Source organism: Cryptomeria japonica, chromosome 10, assembly GCF_030272615.1.
Source record: "Cryptomeria japonica chromosome 10, Sugi_1.0, whole genome shotgun sequence".
NCBI lineage: Eukaryota > Viridiplantae > Streptophyta > Pinopsida > Cupressales > Cupressaceae > Cryptomeria > Cryptomeria japonica.
The window spans coordinates 693,374,725-693,391,588 of record NC_081414.1 but is presented as its reverse complement, the minus strand read 5'-3'; positions in this window follow the sequence as shown (position 1 = coordinate 693,391,588).

Genomic DNA, 16,864 nt, shown 5'->3' with positions numbered 1-16,864 from the left:
TGTAACAAAATTTGAGATGCAACCTAAATGATGGATTAATGTAACAAAATTTAAGATGCAACCTAAATGATGGAAAATGAAAGATTAATGCAATAGATAAAAATGAGTAATGCACCTATATGAATAATGCAAGATTTATTTGAGAATATACCAATCATAATACAATGACCTTAGGTAGGATATAAGAACAGGGGGGGATTGAGGACTCCACGGAATGCTAGATGGGGAGAATTGAGGACTCGATGGATATACAAGATGAGAATGATGGGGGGGGTTGTGCATGAAAGATGTGGAGAGATGTGGAGAGCCAACCTAGTTTAATATTTCCCTAGGTAACCCACACCATTGATTATAGGAACCAAGATGCCTTGGGAAACCCAAGACATGGATAGATTCGCAAACAAGCGAGAATTCCTTGCACACAACTATGCAAGTGCTGAGAAACATTGATATAAAGTTGTGGGTACATGCAAGGAAACCCTCAAAGACACATATATCCCTTGTACACGACAAGGTAAGTGTTGACAAACACTGGTACTAGGTCGCAGGTTTGTACAAGAGAGATCCCAAACACTCCATACCATGAAAACATGCCCCAGTAAACACCCATCGCAAACATACCAGAATATAGGGGATTCTGGCAATCGTAGATAGGAGCAGTTATAAGGAAAAAGATGCAAGTTAAAATGAAAGTCTGAAAAATCAGACAAGTCACTCACACATGACCAACTGACGCCTCTTTCCAAGAGTAGGATGAGGATAAAATATTAAACTACCAGGAGAGGGAAGGATTCATTCCAAGGGCAGAGGATAAGATGGATAAGATTGATTAGGAAATTGACCAAATGACCATGAGGACTGGCCTGTAGACGTAGGACTAACACTAAGACTTGATGAAGGTACTATGGAGGTACAAGCTTAAGATGCGGGGAAAAACTCATTGTGAGGGGATAGAGCTTAGTTTGATGGGCTAAAATATTAGTTTAATGGGATGATCCTTATTCATGTTTCAGGCAAAGACTCATCATCATGTAGGTGATCATTCTGTTGGGTGTGGCTAAGTAAATGGGAGAATATTTATGTTGGGATGGAAGGGAGAACTGGCAACAGACGAGATGATGGATGTCATGGTAGAAGGGTTGTGTTGTAGCGAATATGGATATATGATGGGTGAGTGATGGAGACCAAGTCTGACCTGATAGACAATGGATCCAACAAATTATTTACCTTGATGCCTGCATGGATTTTTTCACCAAGGTAATTTCCCATAGAACCACAAAGTGGTTTTTACTAATGGACGAATCAATTTCTTTTCTTTCTTTTGTCTTTTTTTTCTTCTTTTTTTTGTTGTATGTTTTCTTGACTTTTTGATTTTTTTGAATTTTTGAGATTTTAAGGCAATTGGTGACCTTCTGAGGAATAGGCATAGAATCTCTTCAGGTGCATAATGTTCATAGGCTCATCCAAGGGATCTCCTTCAGGAGTATCCAACTGATATGCCCCTGATCCATACTTTGTTGTGATCACATAGAGTCTGAGCTAATTGGCTTGAACTTGCATTTCTTATCTCTTTCTTGGAGGTTTCTTTGATTTTCCATAAGGACATGTTCACCAAATTCAAATTCTTGGGTTCTAACTTTCTTGTTGTAACTCAAGCGTAACCGATTCTAATATACCCGAAGATAGTTTAAGGCCTTGAGGCACCTTTCATCCAACAATTCTATCTCTTCGAGTCTGGAAACTCTATATTTCTCATCAAAGAGGATTTTTTTAGTGACAACCTTAGGGAGGGGATTTAAATCTCAAGAGGGAAGACAAATTCAGAGCCAAAGATGAGGGAATATGGAGTGGTGCCTGTGGGTGTGCGGATGGAGGTACGGTAGGCCCATAGAGTAGGATGGAGTTGGAGGTGCCAATCACGATCGACTTTATTGACTATCTTTTTAAGAGTTTTCATTAAGGTTTTATTAGAGGCCTCAACTTGACCATTACCCTACGGGTAATAGGGAGTGGAGAAGCGGTGCTAGATATCAAACTTGTGACAGAGCTCTTTAACATCCTAATTTTTGAAAGGTCTACCATTATCTATGATAATAGCCTTGGGGATTCCATATCGAGAGATTAAATAGTTCATAATGAATTTATAGATCTGTTTTCCAGTGGTGAAGGTAAGAGGGACGACCTCCACCCACTTGGTGAAGTATTTAGTGGTAGTAATGATAAATTTATGACCATTGGAGGATGCAGGGTGGATTTTCCCAATGAGATCGAGTCCCCACTATGAGATGGGTTAGGGTGTGATAAAATGTTGCAGATCTTGTGATGGAGCATGGATCTTGTCGCCATGCTTCTGACAAGGGATACATTTCATTACATAATTATATGCATCTACTTCCATTATAGGCCAGTAGCATCCCCTTCGCAATTTTTTTTAGCCAAAGTGAGACAACTTGAGTGTTCCCCATAGATGCCTTCGTGCACTTCACATAGTGCCCATCCAGCATCTTGTTTGTCTAGACACATTAGGAGGGAACCATCAAAATGCCTTCTAAATAGGGTGTCTCCAAGGATAGTATAATGGGAACATCAATGAAAAAAGGTTTGTTGTTGGGTTTTATGAGGTGTGGGGGAATGGTATTATCTCTTAGGTAAGTGAAGGTATCATGATACCAATGAAATTTGGGACCAACAAGTACGCACACCATTTTAGACTCTAGTAGGTCATATGCAGATATGAAGAGTTGATCGACCAAAAAATCACACTTTTGACTATGTGCCAACATCTAAAGGGGGGAACTGATAGTGGCCATTGCATCTACAACTATATTGTTGGTACATGGAATCTTATCAAACTTGATTGATGTAAAATGTTGCTTGAGGTCCTCAACCATACTGTGATAAGGAAGAATCTTGTCATCTTTTGTTTGATACTCATCATTGACTTGTTTAATGACAAGTTGGGAATCACCATAAACATGTAATTCCAATATCTTTCATTGGATAGCCAGACGAAATCCAGTGATTAGTGCTCCATATCCTGTAGTGTTGTTAGTGCATGCAAAGTCTATCTTGTATGATTTAGGGATTCAATCTCATTGGGGTGTGATCAATAGTATGCCTGCCTTCGATCCATTTTGGGTACAAGAACCGTCAAAGAATAACTGACGCGTGGAGGATGTAGTGACAGTCATTATGAATTCATTTTGAAATTTTGTGAGGATCAGGTGATCACCTGGAAGCAGAGAATCAACTAGCTGGTCTGCTATTACTTGTTCTTTGATTGCTTTTATATCTACATATTCAATGTCGAATTCATTGAGTAACATGACCCATTTAGCAGCTCTGCAAGTGAGATCAACCTTTGATAAGAGGTACTTGAGAGGGTCAATCTTAGCAATCAATTTTGTTTTATTGTTAAGCATGTAGTGCTGGAGCTTTTGTGTGTTGAAAACAAGTGCTAAGAATTCTTTTTCAATGGGGGTATAATTGATCTCATACCCTACTAATGTGCGACTGATATAGTATATAGCATTCTATTTCTTGTGATCATCTATCTGTACCAATAATGCCCCCAATGCAACTGCAGTAGCTGATATGTATAAAAGAAGTGGTTGTCTTGGAATAGGAGGCATAAGAATTGGAGGCGATGCAAGATATTCCTTGAGTTTCTCAAAATCCTTTTGACATAGGCAGTCCCATTTGAATTTTGTATCCTTGCATAGTAGGTGTGCAAATGGGTGACATTTGTTCACAAGCTACGAGATGAAGCACCTGATGGATTGGAGATTTCCTTGGAGGCTGTATAGCTATTTGAGAGTCTTTGGAGGAGGCATTTACATGATAGATTTCACCTTTGAGGGATCAACCTTTATGACTTTGCGAGAAACAATAAAACCTAACAGTTTCCCAGATGTGACGCCAAAGACACATTTCTTGGGATTTAGGTGCAGTTTATATTTTTCCAATCTCTCAAAAATTTGCCTTAGGATAGGGTAATGCTCATGTCTCATCTTGGATTTTCCTAGGAGATCATCCATGTAGTTCTTCATGATTTTTTGCAAAAGGTCATGGAAAGTTTTTGTCATTGCTTGTTGATATGTAGCTCTGATGTTCTTGAGACCAAAAGGCATGACTTGATAACAAAAGATGCCCCATGGTGTTGTGAATGTTGTTTTGTGTTGGTCTTCCTCTGCGATCCTAATCTAATTTTATCCAGAAAATTCATCCATAAGTGATAACATTTCATGTCCCGCTGTGAGCTCTACAATCATGTCTATGTTAGGGAGCGAGAAATCATCCTTAGGGCAGGCTTTATTCAAATCATGGAAATCCATACAAATCCAGATGCTCCTAGTAGGTTCGTCGACAGGTACAACATTGGATACTTATTCATGATAATCTATTGGTTTTATGAATCAAGCATCCAACATTTTCTAAAGTTCTGCTTTGACAAGGAGTGCAATGTGCAGATTCATCTTGCGCAATTTCCACTTCACTAGTTTTGCATCTAGACAAATAACAAGATTGTGAACTACCAAGTCGGGATCAAGGCCCGACATGTTAGCATATGACCAGGTGAAATTGATCTTTTTTTCTATGAGAAAATTGATAAATTTTGTCTCTCTTGATTCGACATAGACTTTGCAATGAGCACATTTTTGGGGGTGTCTTTAGTGCCCACATTGATAGTGTATGTTTCCTCTATTAGTAAAGTTGACCTGTCCTTTTGAGGAGGAACAATGGTAGGGAGGTCAAGTCCCTCATCCTCAAGTGTCTATCCAGGTTTTCTCTTTCAGATACGCCCGTTGTTTTAACTTTTTCTTCATACAAAGGTGCCTTAGAGAGGTTTTCACCTAGGGAATCATGATTTTTCTTTTTATTACTAGGGCATTGACCTGACTACCAAAGTATCCTTTTTCATGTAATTGAATCCCATGAACTCTAGTGCAGTCTTCAAAATTGTGCATAGTCAAGAGAGTCATGAGAGCATTGTCATTGACACAGATGTCTAAAGCGGGCTTGTCTTATTGGTTCCAGTCTATAAGCTCAGGGTGAACAAGTTGCAGCTCATGTAGGATGGAAGGGGTCATGGGGGTGATGGTGTTGATATGGGTGTCAAAGAAGATGTCATCTTCGTACTCAAAAGGAATTTCATGGAATTCCTCTTCATCAGAGTCTTCAACATCCGAGGAAGGACTTGAAGGGGTGCTAGTGATAGTGATCTTAGGTACTGGAGTATAACCCAAGCCTCCATTATACTTGTATGAGATGGGATTTATCGGTTCTTTGATTCCTTTCTCTTCTGGCCCCAGGACATGTCCTTTATAACCCATCTTCTCCACTATGGCTGATGCTTTTGGATACATCTTCTTGGGTATTTTTGTTGGATCTTCATCTTCTTCATGATACAACCATGAAGAAACATATGTCTCAAGACTATCCTCATCAAGTGGGCCCCATTGCTTGAAGGTAGTATCCTTACATTATATAATAATTTTCTGATATTTTTTTATTTCTTTGGGCTTACCAAATGACTTAGGAGACAAGGGGAGATTTCCTATTAATAAGACATCCTCAAGTTTGTATTCTCTACAACCATTGTCTAGGATCTTGACTTTGGGCTCCGTTTGAGATGAGGTGGAGGCAACTTTAGATGTGTCAGATGGAGGGGATGAAACGGGTCTATTTAATGGGCAATGATATGGATGTTTTCCCTCTAAGAGCTTGCAATACTAAAAGGTTTGTCAATCACCTCTGATAGTGACTTCTCTACCATTGAAGAGAAATTTAAGGCATCGGTGATAGGTGGAAGGAAATTCTTGAAGGGAATGAATCCACGGGTGACCGAGGAGAATGTTATAGGGGAGATCAAGATCTAGAACTTGGAAAGGGGTCTCAATTATAATAGGGCCCACTTGAAGAGGCAGAGTGATCATTCCTTTGGAAACCCTTTTTGCATCATCATAGGATTTTATTGTGATTCATCCTGACATATCAACCAAGTCCTCAGAAAGCCCTAATTTCTTTATTTTATACTTACAAAGATTGAGTCCAGATCCACCATCTATCAAGATGTGTTTAACCTTGTGTTTTTGGATAAGGGCTTCAATATGCAAGGGTATATTATGATAATCATCTACAAGAGCATCATTGGAGGTGAAAACAAGGTGTTGCTAGTTAGCAAGGTTTCCAATGAGGGCTTGGAATTGGGCAACATTGATGTTGTTAGGGACACGTGACTCAAGGAGGGCTTGTTCCAAAATCTCTTTATGGACAGGGGATGTCTTGAGGAGCTCTAGGATGGAGATATGTGTGGGGGTCTTCCCAATATGGTCAAGGAGATCATATCAATGGGTGGATGACATGGGGGGAGGGTTAGGTGGAGGAGGGGCTCCTTGGACTGTTACCCTCACACGTCGGGTAGTTACATTGTAGTCATTCTAAGAGTGGGAATCGGAAGGTGTGACACCTTGAATGACTATCTTATCAGGGTTAGGTCTTCTCTCCAGTTGAGCAGGTGTGGGATCACCTTGAACAGTGATCCTAGGTCTTATTTGGGAAGGGGGAGGGTTAGTACCCTGGACAATGATGACGTTGACATGGTTATCTATAGGCTCAATGCAACCCACCAAAAAGTCAAAATCAGTTATATGATTGGTGTAATCATAGTTCACGACATTAGATGATGAGCCCTTGCCTTTGTCATGCTTGGGAAAATATCCCTGGTACATCTTGAGTTTGTCATTATTGTTACCATGTTTTGTTATTGCTACCTCAATATCACCCTTATCAATGAGATATTGTATGTAGTTCTTTAGTTTCATACATTTTCGTGTATCATGCCCATTGATACAATGATAATCACAATATTTAGTCTCATTATACCACCTAGGTTTGGGTTGATTAGGATCAAATGAGCAATTTATTGGAAAGATGACCACACCTGCCTGGACAAGCTTTTGCAACACAACCTTAATGGGCTTAGCAAGGGGAATATACTCTCTTGGAGCCTGATTGTTAGACCGGGGTTGTCGCCCCTGAACTAAGACATTGTTGGGAGGCCTCTGAGATTGATTTTGATTGTTTTGATGAGTATTGAATTGGTGATTAGTGGTGGTAGGATTTGGAGGAGAAACCATGGTTTGAACCCGGTTTGCATCGGTGACACGATTGTTGACTACGTTCTTGTTCTTAGACCAAAATTTTGGTTTGTCATTATGATAGGAGGAAGTATTCTGACTTGATTTTTGATAATGCTTTAGGGTACCTTCCTCTAACAAGGCACATTCAAGGGCTAGGCCCTTGTTAGTCAACTTATGGAAAGACTTTATACACTGAGATGTCAAGGGTTTTGATAGTTTGGGTACCATATTTTTCTGAAATAATTCAATTTGGTGTTGTTTTGGCATATCCCACTAGAATTTCTTGATAAGGTGTTGCCACCTCTGCAAGAAGTTAGTGAAAGTTTCCTCAGCCCTATGTTTCATGTTACAAAGGTCCATCATGGAAACATCATTGACTATGTTGTAAGTAAAGTGGGCCACAAAATTTTCTGCTAAGTCTGGGAAGGAGGTGATAGAGCCTCAGGGCAAGGACGAGAACCATGTAAGAGCGTCTCCTATGAGACTTTTAGGGAAGAGCCTACGAAGATATAAGTCAATATAGGAAACTTCTTGGCATAAGATGTGAAACTCTAGGACATGGTCTCGGGGGTCCCCTTGACCCTCATACTTTGTGAACATAGGCATCTCAAACCCTGTTAAGGTGCAACTGATATCAAGGAATCATAAGGACAAGGAAAAAATTCCTCAAATGAATGAGGTTTTCTCTTGTTTGTCACCTCCTTCATGTTTTTGATGATGTTTTTCATGTCCTAGATTTCTTTAATTATATCGTGTTGTGGGTCTTGGACATGATGGACCGTGTTTACCCCAAGTATCTGGTGAGTTGTGGGAGGTATACCACCACCACTAATATATTGATATGATGAAGAAGTGGGAATGTGAGATGTGATGATGGATGTTACGGGGACTTGAGTGACGATTGGTTGTGACACGTGAAATTTTGTGACGGGAGGAAGCGAAGCATGGATGAAATTAGCAGCATTGTTAAGAGGAATGGAGGATTGTGGAATAGATACATGTGGTCGGGTAGAAGAATATGGCATAGAACCATGTTGGAGAATAGACACAATCGGATTTGATAATGGTATGGATGTCAAGAAGGGAGAAGGTTGGATGGAAACCATGAGGATAGATACCGTGGGCACTATTTATTGGGGTTGAATGATAGGTGGAGGCGCAATTGATTGGGGTTGAATGATAGGAGTAATGATGTGAGTAGGAGAAAATTCTCCTTATGTTTGTTGATCAAGAATGGATCTATTGAAATCAGGGGGAAGATTCATTTTTAGTAAGAGTCTTTAGAATACCACTAGGATTATGTCAGATTAATTTCTCCATCATTTCTTGATTGTAAGTGTGTGCAAGAAAAGTGGGGGAGACAAAATAGGAAAACCAGTTTTTAAGACTCTTCCACACACCAATGGGACTCTTGATGCAAGCTATGGAGTTATAGGAAATAACTTAGCTTCCCAAGGGATGTTCCATTATTCTCTATCTCACAAGACCTCTCAAGCCAATGCCTTTTCTCTCAGATCACTGAGCAAAGTGACTTAGGGATGACAATCATGAGAACGAGGGATACTTGATCAATCTAACATGAATACAATTTAGATGTGAATGATATTAATCATAGCATGATTTAAACTAGCATGGAATATGATGCTTAAGATGAAAGTATTGGTATTATGGATGTGTTGCACTGGTTTTGTCATTGATGTCAACACTTATCAACACTAGAGATCTTTGGTTATATTCACCAGTAGGTTATATTGTTCACTGACATGTTCATTGACTTATGGACAATCATCGGTATTTGGTTCACCGACAGGTTATATTGTTCACTGGCACACAAGAAGACTTGTTATCATCTGGAGATCACTTGGTTATATCGAAGACATTGTTTGGACACTTGGTTTTGGTGATTTGGTTATTGGTCTAATCGAGTTTGCATATTTGTTGTTACTGGCAAATTGGTCTAGATTATGGACCGACATATGTTATCTACTCCAAATCAGCATGACACGTTATGGAGACGATTGGTTATTATTGTAAATGCATTTAATCGACATAATGCATCGCATATTGATTCATTTGTAATTGATTTAATTGTAATATCTATAGTGATCCAACCTACACAATTGGTCTTAGGTTTTGGTATATATGTAAGATCTCATTTGTGAGATTAGGTATGATATGATGTAAGGAAAAGAGATTGTAATAAGGTATATGAAAATATGAGCAGAGCTATACACGTAGACATCATTTGAAGATCAAAGGAAGGTTTTGAAGAAGACATCAGAGCTTAACCAGTACTGAATCTAGCATATGAAGATGCTATCTTGAGCAGTACATGATCATTGGATTTACCCATCCAATTGTAGTCAGTGTGACTCCCATTTTGTGATTGAGTATTGAGCTCTAGGCAGTTGGCCTTTCTGCATGTGTAGACCCCATCTGTACACACATACTATCTATAGTATTATCATCTAATTGTGGGTAAGGTTTCCCACCGTGGTTTTTCCCCTTATAGGGTTTCCATGTACAAATATCTATATTTTGTGTTGTGGATGTTATTTGTCTTTCTGTTTCATGCATTAAACTTTGCTGGTATTATAATTAACTATCAAACTATCAACCGGCATTAAGATTTGGTTTATCAATATTATACATCAAGTTATATTTGGGTTGAAATTAATAGACAACTGATTCCCCCCCCCCCTCTCAGTTGCCTCTGGGTCCTAACAATTAGTATCAATGCCAAGTCCTCTTTTTATAGAAGTTAACAGCTTGAGGAGACTCTATGGCAACTAACTATTTCAAGAAGGACAGTCTGAAGCTTGATGGAACTAACTATGGTATATGGAAGATCAGAATGGAGACACATCTGAATTGCATTGGAAGAGACATTTGGGAAGTGACTAAGAATGGATATGTTGCTACTACTCAAGGTCAACCTCATCCACCTACATTGGCAAAGGATTAGGAGAATGATTGCAAAGCAAGAGAAGCACTTTTGAGCGCATTGTGAGATCAGCAAATCATGGGATTATCAGACCAATCTACTGCTAAAGCTATTTGGGATAAATTGGAGACATTAAATGAAGGTGATACCACTGTCAAAATTTGCAAAAATGGAATGCTTTCAGGTCAAGTATGAAAATCTGAAAATGGAAGAAGATGAAAGGATTTCTGCTTTTATGGAAAGAGTCAATGAAATTGTTTTGGGTATACAATGTTGTGGAGGATCCTTAAGTGAAGATGAAATTGTTTCTAAAGTTTTAAGAGCATTTCCATCGGCATACAAAATGAAAGTAACTACTATTAATGAATTAAGAACTATGCCTAATACATCAGTATCTAGAGATACCTTGGTCGGAAAACTTTCAACTTTTGAACTTGAGGAATTTGGTCCTGTTACTACAATTAAAATTTATTTAGCCTTCAAAGAATCATCATCTACAACATCATCATCATCATCATCTGAGAAACCTGATTGGAAAGTACTTTATGCAAGAGAACTTGAAGAAATCAGAAGAGAGAATGAAGAATTGGAAGAGCTTGAAGCACTATTTCCAAGGAAAATGCCTAAAGGTCTAGTTGGAAGTAAGTATGAAGGCAAAGCACCATTTAAATGTTTTAACTACAATAAAATTGGTCATATGGCATCTAGGTGTCCTGATAGACATGCAAGATTAAAAGAAGAAGCCAAAAGATCTTACAAGCCTAACCTTGAATATCATAGATACATATTTAAGAATAGAGATAAATCATATTATTATGCTAATGAAGGAGTTATAGATGATTATGAAGAGGAACCGGCAGATAACAGATGGGCTTTTGTTGCTATTAAGGAAGATTCATCGACACCAGTAGAGAAGGCCTTGATATCTAAAATTGAAGAAAAGGTGAATGGATCATTGATTCTGGATGTTCACATCATATGGCTGGTGATAAAAGTAAATTCTCAACTTTTTAGGAATACAATGGAGGTCTAGTGAGATTTGGGGATGATAAGGCTTGTCTAATCAAAGGAAAAGGCACTATATCATTTGATGGTAAGCACAATATTGACAATGTTTATTATGTTGAAGGTTTGAAGCATAATCTTTTAAGTGTTGGTCAATTAGTTAAAAAAGGATTTCAGTTACAATTCAAGAATGGTAAATGGAAAATCATGAACAAAACTGGTTTGGAAATTGCAACCGGCAATCAGACTAGAGGTAATATCTTTCACTTGAATAACAATGAGAATACATGCTTGATTGTACATATAGATTAAAGTTGGTTATGGCATAAAAAACTTTGTCATATAAACTTTGATTGGATTGTAAAAATCAGTACAACTAAGGCACTAAGAGATTTACCTAAGACTATAAAACCTCACAATTCGGTATGTAAGGAATGTCAATTAGGAAAGAAAGTTAGAACAACTTTTAAAAGTAGTCGAGAAAAATCCAATAATGCTCTTGATTTAATTCATACTAATTTATGTGGTCCAGCAAGAACTAGAAGTTTACAGGGAGATAGATATTTTATGCTAATCATTGATGATTATTCTAGAATGTGTTGGGTTACTTTTCTCAAGGAAAAATCAGAAGCTTTTGGGAAATTAAAACTATTCAAGGTAATGGTAGAGAATGAAACCGGTAAGAAAATCAACTATTTAAGATCAGATCAAGGAGGTGAATTCACATCTAAGGAATTTAATACATTCTATGAAGTGAATGGAATCAGAAGACAGTTATCAGTACCTCAGACTCCTCAGCAAAATGGAGTTGTGGAAAGGAAAAACAAAACTATTCTGGATGCAGCCAGAAGCATGATGTCAAAAGAAAACCTACCTCATGTGTATTGGAGAGAAGCAATCAATACAAGAGTTTACACATTTAACAGAGTTCACATCAAAGGGGAAATCGGTAAGATCCCTCATGAACTATGGTTTGGTAATACTCCTACTCTTAAATATTTCAGAATATTTGGAAGCAAATGTTATATTAGGAGAGATGATTATATTGGTAAATTTGATCCTAGAAGTGATGAAGGAATATTTCTTGGTTATCCATCTAAGAGAAAGGCATATAGATGTTTTAATAAAAGATTGCAGAAAATCGTTGAGAGTGCAAATGTGAAGATTGTTGAACAGTTTAAAGGTAATTCAATGTACATGGACTCTAAACCGGTAGTTGAGATAATCACAAATGAACCTACATTGATTACACTAGTATAGAACATTGATACAGTCACAGCGATGTCATCTGAGAATTCCACAGTGACTAAAGAACAACAGCAAGTAAATACACCCAAGTATGTAAGATTGAATCACTCTGAAAGTCAGATAATTGGGAATAAGTATCAAGGTGTAATGAATAGAGGAAGATTGGCAAATGAAGAAGTATGTCTAATTTCTCAAATTGAACCAACTTCAATTACTGAGGCATGTGAAGATAAACATTGGATTAAAGATATGGAAGAAGAATTGGAACAAATTGAAAAGAATAACACATGGACATTGGTTCCTCGGCCTAAAAACAAAAATGTAATTGGAACTAAATGTGTATTCAGAAATAAACTTAATGAAGATAGTAAGGTAGTCAGAAACAAAACAAGATTAGTGTGTAAGGGATATTCATAGAAAGAGGGGATTCATTACAATGAAACCTTTGCACCGGTAGCTAGAATTGAGGCAGACAGATTACTCTTAGCCTTTGCTGCACACAAGAATTATAAAGTATATCGAATGGATGTCAAATGTGCATTTTTAAATGGTGATCTTGAAGAGGAAGTTTATATTGAACAACTTGATGGATTTTCTTTGATAAATGGCAAACATATAGTTTGCAAGTTAAGGAAAGCTTTATATTGATTAAAGCAAGCTCCTGGAGCTTGGTGTGCAAGATTGGACAAATATCTTTTGAAGCTTGGTTACACTAAAGGTAATGCTGACAACAACTTATATTTCAAAGTGACTAATGATGACATCTTGGTTATTGAAGTTTTTGTTGATGATATAATTTTTGGAGGAGAAGATGGATTGTGTAAAGACTTTTCTAATAAGATGTGAGAAGAATTTGAAATGTCTATGATTGGGGAGATAAAATTCTTTTTAGGATTGCAGATTTCACAGACTGTTAAAAGGTATATTTTTATGTCAATCTAAGTACTTGAAGGAATTACTAAAGAAATTTGATATGAAAAACTCTAAACCGGTAAGTACTCCTATGACTACAACTGATAAACTATCATTGAAGGATGAATCAACACCTGTTAATCCGACAAGATATAAATCTATGATTGGAGGTTTACTATATTTGACACAAACAAGACTTGATATTGTGAATGCAGTATGTATTGTTTCAATATTTCAGAGTAATCCTAAAGAAAATCATGAATCAGCAGTAAAAAGGATTTTTCGGTATCTATAAGGCACAACAAATCTTGGTTTATGGTATCCTAAAGATGAAAATTTTGATTTATGTGCATAAATAGTTGCAAATTGGGCAAGAGATGTAGATGATAGAAAGAGCACCACCGATGGAGCATTCTTTCTTGGTCGCAGATTGATTTCATGGTTAAGCAAGAAACAGAGTTGTACATCATTATCAACAGTAGAATCAGAATATGTTGCAGTAGCAACTAATTGTACTCAGGTATTATGGATTAAGCAAATGTTGAAGGACATAAAGGTGAAATGCCTAGAACCTATAATCATTTACTGTGATAATATGGCAGCAATTGATATATCCAAGAATCCAATATTTCACTTCAAAACTAAACATGTTTCTATCAAATTCAATTTTCTGAAATAGAATGTTGAAGCAAAAGAAGTGAAATTGGTTTATGTGTGTATATGGTGAAAATGGATAACAACAATGATGACAGACTAAATGAATCCAACCACAAAACCCTAGCCTAACAACAACAAAGATCCACCATAACATATGAAGATTACCTAAGACAATGCAAATCAAATGAAATCACAAAGATTATACCATCACATGTCCAATAGGGTTTGGATCTCCATTCTTCATATCTCCATTGATCTTGCTTGATATATTTGCTCTCAGATTTATGTGCACAAGAGCTCAACAAAGAACGGAATGTGGTTGCAAGTAGGATCGTATATGAAAAGCGTAGTGTAGTCAAGTGCATAATTAAGTTAGCCAGGGTTTGATAATGAAGGAAGCATCTCCTTATATAGAAGACACTATAAGAAATGGAGGGATAAGATTGAGAGGTGTAAGAAGAGGTCGACTATGATTAGAGGGTAGGTAGAGAAAATAAGAAAATAATGAAAGGGTAGGTAGTGTATGAATTAAGAGATGAATGACATGTGTCATAGGTAGAAAAGGTTAATGAATTAATTAAATAAATAAAGATTTATTTAATTAATAGAAGAAGTGGGATCAATTAAATAAATAAGATATTTATTTAATTTAAGAAAAAGGATAATTTAAATAAATAAATGTATTTATTTAAATGAGAAATAAGGCTAGAAGAGGATAAATGAATTAATTAAATAAATAAAGATTTATTTAATTAATAGAAGAATTAGGCTAAAATAATTAAATAAATAGAATATTTATTTAATTTAGATATGAAAATTTTAGGTGTCTACATTTTGCCCCTCTTTAAGACAATGCAGCTTGTCGCGTTGTTTCAAAGAAGATAAGATGAACTAATACAAAGTTGCCCCAAGATGGGAATGATATGCCCTCTCGAGAGATTGGATGAAAATGTCTAAAAAAATCATAGACAATCTCTCGATAAGAAAGAATGGCTAGAATGGACTGACCGAATAGGATAGAGTGACAGAGTCACGAGATAATGAAGACTGACTCAGGAGACGAGGGCTAGGGCTAGGGTAGTCTATAAGATACACCACGAGGGGAAAACATCCTCATTGTCATCCACACATCCAAGAGATCAGAGTGCAGAGAGAGAATAGAGTAGCAGCAGTTAGCAGCGATGGCATTGCTTCACAGATTCGATCGTGTTCTCCAATTTCAAAGGCCAGCCGATGCAGGAGAGCCGTTAAGTATCATAAAACCTCCTTGTACTTTGTTGCAATAAATGTTGTCGTAAATGCATGTTAGGTAGCGCAATAAATGCACTTTAGGACAATGTCAAAAATGTCAAAAATGTGTAGGCGCATCTGCGTTGGTGCCAGGCGCATCTATGTTGGTTAGGCACGTTTGTGTTTGTGCCAGGTGCGTCTATGAATTCAGCAGCATCTATGTCAGATGTGAATGCATCTATGTTGTGCAGACACGTTTGTGCAGTGTAGGTACGTCTATGCAGGACAGGCGCATCTATGCAGAGCATAGGCACGTCTATGTATTTAAAGCATGTTTGTGTAGAGCAGGCGCGTTTGTGCAGTATGTAAGCGCGTTTGTGTCATGAGGGTGCATTTGTGTCTTCAAGGTCAAATAGGTAGTTCTATGATGAACATATGCTGTCGATTGGATAAGTTGCTGAGAGGATACACTCAAGCAAGTCCTCTAGGGAAGACTAGGATAGCAGATATGGCTAGGTTTGACAATTCTATGATAGAACATACGTTGCCAATTAGGAAACTACTCAAGAGGATTCAATCAAGCAGAGGCCCTAGGATAGGATAGATCAAGGAATTTTGTGATGAACAGTGAGTACCAAGACATAGTACTTTGTGATGAATAGGGAGTACCAATAGGAGCAGCACTTTGTGATGAACAGGGAGTGCAAATATAAGCAGCACTTTGTGATGAACAGGGAGTGCAAAACATAGTACTTTGTGATGAACAAGGAGTACCAATAGGAGCAGCACTTTGTGATGAACAGGGAGTGCAAATATAAGCAACACTTTGTGATGAATAGGGAGTGCAAAACTCATAGTACTTTGTGATGAACAGGGAGTACCACTAGGATAGATAGCAACACTTTGTGATGAATAGTGAGTGTCACTAGGATAGAAGAAACACTTTGTGATGAACAATGAGTGTCACTTTGACTGACATGATGGCTTTGCTTGACTGCAAGATTATTTGTCTATGCTAGAGTCACGAAAGAGATTCCTGTCGACACAAAGATTATGACTAGAGCTGACATTCGAGGATTGAGTTGCTATTGAGGCTATGGGTCTAAGATACATCTTGTATGTGCTTGAGTTTCAAGCAAACATGGGGCTACTGACTGCGCTTACTGAGAGATGGCACACAGAGACTTGTAGTTTTCATTTGCCGATGGGTGAGATGACAGTCACCTTAGAGGATGTATATAGGATTCTGCGGATATCGATCGATGGGGCGCTGATTCCCTATGATCGAGATGGAGACAGGGATGCACTGAGACGAGTGTTTCAGGATCTGGGACTAGAGATGAGGGCTGGATACGTGGCATGGGATACCATGATAGTGACAAGATTGGCACTACCAGCAGTGCTAGGAGGAGTGATTAGTGGGTTTTTGTGTCCAGACAGGGTGACACGAGGGTTGGTTGTGGGCTGGGGGAGCACCTTGGAGACACTGGTTACACAGCACACCAGATTTGCCTAGGGACCATGTGTGCTGGCACACTTGTACTATGAGCTACATCAGTTTGTGTATCATGGATCTGTAGGATTAGGTTGCGGAGTTACATTGCTGCAGGTGTGGGCATATGAGCATTTGCTGGTTACCCGACTGATACATTTTAGGGGCAGGGGTCATGGACGCAACTTTGTTCATTTGTATGATATGATTACCTCACAGCCACAGATTGGCAGG